This window comes from Somniosus microcephalus, unplaced genomic scaffold, assembly GCF_052327205.1.
Source record: "Somniosus microcephalus isolate GS21.2 unplaced genomic scaffold, FLI_Smic_1.0 scaffold578, whole genome shotgun sequence".
NCBI classification, from domain to species: Eukaryota; Metazoa; Chordata; class Chondrichthyes; order Squaliformes; family Somniosidae; genus Somniosus; species Somniosus microcephalus.
In genome coordinates, this window is record NW_028225765.1 from 49,856 (window position 1) to 55,910 (window position 6,055).

The following is a 6,055-nucleotide window of genomic DNA, read 5'->3' on the forward strand; positions in this document are numbered from 1 at the left end:
GGCCAATTCATTAAATATATTCAAGAAGGAGTTGCTAAAGGGATCAAGGGATATGGGGAGAAGGCAGGGACAGGGTACTGAATTTGGATGATCAGCCATGATCTCATTGAATGGTGGAGCAGGCTCGAGGGGCCGAATGGCCTACCCCTGCTCCTATCTTCTATGTTTCTATGTTTCTAAGAGGAGATTTGAGAGACCAAACACAGATTGGCTAACCGCTTTGCGGAACACCTCCGTTCGGCCTTCGAGACACACGACAATGCAAAATCGTCGAGCAGAAACTGATAGCCAAGTTCCGCACCCATGAGGACGGCCTCAACCGAGATCTTGGGTTCATGTCACGCTACATGTAACCCCACCTGACGCAGGGTCATCCAGACTCGAGTCGACATTGGTTTGTTCTCTCTACACAGATGCGGCCGGACCTGCTGCGATTTCCAGCAAAAAAAAATGTTTTTTTTCTGTTTTATTGTTTTTCATACAGATCCCAGCATCTGCAATATTTGACCCCTTGTGACCCCACCTCATTCTTCTTTGATGTAATGTTTTCCTGACTGACCTGTTTGGACACCATTCACGCCTTTGATTGCTGTGATTATCTCTCTGCCGAGGTGTGATAAATGGCAGTTAGAAAGATTACCTGTAAACATCTGACATTATTCTCTGACTATATAAGCTGTGTCTTTATGCATTTCTCCACTTCACCTGACGAAGGAGCAGCGCTCCGAAAGCTTGTGATTTCAAATAAAGCTGTTGGGCTATAACCTGGTGTTGTGTGACTTCTTACATTTGTCCACCCCAGTCCAACTCCGGCATCTCCAGACCATCCGTTCAGTCCGTAAGGTTGACCCCGAGCTTCTGGTCACCTGTCACTTTAATTCACCGCCCCATTCCCACTCGGGCCTCACCGTCCTCGGGCTCTTACATTGTTCCATGGAAGCTCAGCGTAAACTCGAGGAACAGCACCTCGTCTTCCGATTACGCACTTTACAGCCTTCCGGACTCAATATTGAGTTCAACAATTTCAGATCATAACCTCGGCCCCTATTACATTTTTACTTATATTTTTTATCCACACCTTTGTTTTGGCCTTCCCCCCCCTTTCTCTCTCTTTTCTTTCTCTCTCCCACATGGCAGCTGTCTCCCACTCTGCCAGCGCATTTCACACCTAATCTAGAGCCGTCTTCTGTCTCCACTAGTCCTATCACCATCTCGTCTCGTTTTGAATATCTCTTAATGTCTCTTCAATTCTCTTTTGTTCTCTCCCAGCCTGGCCTCTTAATCTATTTCATTCCCTGTGCTTCTTTAGTCTTGATAAAGGGTTTTGACCCGAAACGTCGACTCTAATTTCTCTCCACGGATGTTGCCTGGCCTGCTGAGTTTTTCCAGCATTTTCTGTTGTTATTTTGGATTTCCAGCATCCGCAGTATTTTGCTATCATGATAGAGAGAAACTGTTTCCAGTGGCAGGAGGGTCGGTAACCACAGGACACAGATTGAACAGGCCAAGCAGCATCCGTGGAGAGAGAAACAGAGTATACAGGGTACTGGTGAGGCCGCACCTGGAATACTGCGTACAGTTTTGGTTTCCATATTTAAGAAAATATATACTTGCTCTCGAGGCGGTTCAGAGAAGGTTCACTCGGTTGATTCCGGAGATGAGGGGGTTGACGTATGAGGTTGGGACTCTACTCATTGGAGTTCAGAAGAATGAGAGGCGATCTTATCGAAACATATAAGATTGTGAGGGGGCTTGATCGGGTGGATGCGGGGAGGATGTTTCCACTGATGGATGAGACTAGAACTAGGGGGCATAATCTTAGAATAAGGGGCTGCCCTTTCAAAACTGAGATGAGGAGAAACTTCTTCACTCAGAGGGTAGTAAATCTATGGAATTTGCTACCTCAGAGAGCTGTGGAAGCTGCGACATTAAATAAATTTAAAATGGAGATAGACATTGTCCTAGCAGATAAGGGAATTAGGAGTTACGGGGAGAGGGCAGGGAAGTGGACGTGAGTCTAGGTTCGGATCAGCCATGATCCTATTGAATGGCGGAGCAGGCCCGAGGGGCCGTATGGCCTACTCCTGCTCCTACTTCTTATGTTCTTATGTTCTTAACAGAGTTAACATTTCAGGTCTTCTGGAATACTGCGTACAGTTTTGGTTTCCATATTTAAGAAAAGATATACTTGCTTTCGAGGCGGTTCAGAGAAGGTTCACTCGGTTGATTCCGGAGATGAGGGGGTTGACTTATGAGGAAAGGTTGAGTAGGTTGGGACTCTACTCATTGGAATTCAGAAGAATGAGAGGCGATCTTATTGAAACATATAAGATTGTGAAGGGGTTGGATCGGGTGGATGCGGGGAGGATGTTCCCGATGATGGGTGAAACTAGAACTAGGGGGCATAGTCTTAGAATAAGGGGCTGCTCTTTCAAAACTGAGATGAGGAGGAACTACTTCACTCAGAGGGTGGTAGGTCCATGGAATATGCTGCCCCAAAAAGCTGTAGAAGCTACATCATTACATAAATTTAAAACAGAAATAGACAGTTTCCTAGAAGTAAAGGGAATTAAGGGTTACGGGGAGCGGGCAGGAATTTGGACATGAGTCTAGGTTCGGATCGGACATGGCCCTGTGGGTAGCGGAGCGGGCCCAGGGGCCGTGTAGCCTGATCCTGCTCCTATTTCGTGTGTCTAATTCTGTTAGATTCAGGAGATGGTTCTGTGATAGTGGATTGGCGGTTAGGATCAGATCAGCTATGATCTTATTGAATGGCGGAGCAGGCTCGAGGGGCCGATTGGCCTACTCCTGCTCCTATTTCTTATGTTCTTATGTTCTTCGAACTGAAACGTTAACTCTGTTTCTCTCTCCATGGATGTTGCCTGGCCTGCTGAGTTTTTCCAGCATTTTCTGTTGTTATTTCGGATTTCCCGCATCCGCAGTATTTTGCTATCGGACACAGATTGAAGATAATCGGCAAAAGGGGGAGATGAGGAGAATTGTTTTTCCGCAGCGAGTTGTTGTGATCTGGAACGCGCTGCCTGAAAGGGCGGTGGAAGCAGATTCAACAGTAACTTTCAAAAGGGGAATTGGAGAAATAATTGATGGGGAAAAATTCACAGGGCTGTGGGGAACGAGCAGGGGGGAGTGGGACTAATTGGAGAGCTCGTTCAAAGAGCCGGCACAGGCACGATGGGCCGAATGGCCTCCTCCTGTGCGGTGAGATTCTAAGACACATTGCAGAAAATTGAAATAATTGAGCTTTATTGGGAGGATTGTTCCTGAAATGTCTCCTGCCCCCCTTTGTGTGAAGAAGTGCTTCCTGAGATCACCCCTGAACGGCCTGGCTCTAATTTTAAGGTTCTGCCCCCTTGTTCTGGACTCCCCCCACCAGAGGAAATAGTTCCTCTCTCTCTCGACCCGATCGAATCCTTTAATCATCTTAAACACCCCGAGTAGATTGCCCCTTAATCTTCTAAACTCCAGGGAATAGAAGCTTAGCCTGGGCAACATGCCCTCATAATTTAACCCTTTTAGCCTTGGGTCCCCATAGTTCTCTGCTGGTCTACCCCCAGCCCTGCGGGAGTTCTCTGCTGATTTTCCCCCAGTCTCTGCATTTAGAGGTTTCCCTCCAGCCCTGCAGGAGTTCCCTGCTGGGACTCCCACAGCCCTGTGGGTGCCCAGAGCTTCTCCGCTGGGGGATGAGACAAGCAGCTGATGTAGGGAATTTGGTGGTCTGGCTGCATTGCCTCATAGGGTGAGAGGTTAAATATAGAAACATAGAAACATAGAAGATAGGAGCAGGAGTAGGCCATTCGGCCCCTCGAGCCTGCTCCGCCATTCAATGGGATCATGGCTGATCATCCAAATTCAGTACCCTGTCCCTGCCTTCTCCCCATATCCCTTGATCCCTTTGGCCTTAAGAAATATATCCAACTCCTTCTTGAATATATTTAATGAACTGGTCTCCACCGCCCTCTGTGGTAGAGAATTCCACAGGTTCACCACTCTCTGGGTGAAGAAATTCCTCCTCATTTCAGTCCTAAATGGCTTACCCCTTATCCTTAGACTATGACCCCTGGTTCTGGACTCCCCGACCATCAGAAACATACTTCCTGCATCTAGTCTGTCCGGGCCTGACAGAATTTTATAGGTTTCGATGAGATCCCCTCTCAATCTTCTAAACTCCAGTGAGTATAAGCCCAATCGACACAATCTCTCCTCATACGTCATTCCTGCCATCCCAGGTATCAGTCTGGTGAATCTTCGCTGAACTCCTTCCATGGCAAGAACATCCTTCCTCAGATAAGGCGACCAAAACTGCACACAATACTCAAGGTGCGGTCTCGCCAAGGCCCTGTACAACTGCAGCAAGACACCCTTGTTCCTGTACAACCAGGGTGCGGGGTGCGAGGGGGTTAAACGTTCTTCGGACACAATGCCCAGTGGGAGCGATAGGTAATGGCGGGTGAAGAGGAGAACATTGCCTGCGTTATGCCTTGGAATCCCCATGCCGCTGATCTCTGTCCCATTGGTTGCCTCCAATAATGGGAAGGCGTTGCTATGGATATCGGGCCTACTCTCAGACTGTTCTCCACAGGGGAGGTCGGAGGGAGCATGGATGTAGTGCTAGCTGGGGAAGGAGCAGCACGTCACTCCCTGTCAGTAATCAAGGACTCGGCAACTAAAGACTTCCAACCGAAGCAGTGAGTAAGGACATCTAACTCCTACATGCTACTACAGTATAGAGGAACAGAAGCCTGCAGTCTGAAGGTGGGTCGATGCGGCTGAGGGATTGGGGAGAAGGTGGGTGGGTGGGGTTGAGGGATATGGGGAGAAGGTCGGTGGGTGGGGTTGAGGGATATGGGGAGAAGGTGGGTAGGTGGGGTTGGGGGATATGGGGAGAAGGTGGGTAGGTGGGGTTGGGGGATATGGGGAGAAGGTGGGTAGGTGGGGTTGGGGGATATGGGGAGAAGGTCGGTGGGTGGGGTTGAGGGATATGTGGAGAAGGTGGGTGGGTGGGGTTGAGGGCTATGGGGAGAAGGTGGGTAGGTGGGGTTGAGGGATATGTGGAGAAGGTGGGTGGGTGGGGTTGAGGGCTATGGGGAGAAGGTGGGTGGGTGGGGTTGAGGATTATGGGGAGAAGGTGGGTGGGTGGGGTTGAGGGATATGTGGAGAAGGTGGGTAGGTGGGGTTGAGGGATATGGGGGGAATGTCGGTGGGTGGGGTTGAGGGATATGTGGAGAAGGTGGGTGGGTGGGGTTGAGGGCTATGGGGAGAAGGTGGGTAGGTGGGGTTGAGGGATATGTGGAGAAGGTGGGTGGGTGGGGTTGAGGGCTATGGGGAGAAGGTGGGTGGGTGGGGTTGAGGATTATGGGGAGAAGGTGGGTGGGTGGGGTTGAGGGATATGTGGAGAAGGTGGGTAGGTGGGGTTGAGGGATATGTGGAGAAGGTGGGTAGGTGGGGTTGAGGGATATGGGGGGAATGTCGGTGGGTGGGGTTGAGGGATATGTGGAGAAGGTGGGTGGGTGGGGTTGAGGGCTATGGGGAGAAGGTGGGTAGGTGGGGTTGAGGGATATGTGGAGAAGGTGGGTGGGTGGGGTTGAGGGCTATGGGGAGAAGGTGGGTGGGTGGGGTTGAGGATTATGGGGAGAAGGTGGGTGGGTGGGGTTGAGGGATATGTGGAGAAGGTGGGTAGGTGGGGTTGAGGGATATGTGGAGAAGGTGGGTAGGTGGGGTTGAGGGATATGGGGGGAATGTCGGTGGGTGGGGTTGAGGATTATGGGGAGAAGGTCGGTGGGCAGGGTTGAGGGATATGTGGAGAAGGTGGGTAGGTGGGGTTGAGGGATATGTGGAGAAGGTGGGTAGGTGGGGTTGAGGGATATGGGGGGAATGTCGGTGGGTGGGGTTGAGGGATATGGGGAGAAGGTTGGTGGGTGGGGTTGAGGGATATAGGGAGAAGGTGGGTAGGTGGGGTTGAGGGATATGGGGAGAAGGTCGGTGGGTGGGGTTGGGGGATATGGGGAGAAGGTGGGTAGATGGGGTTGGGGGATAT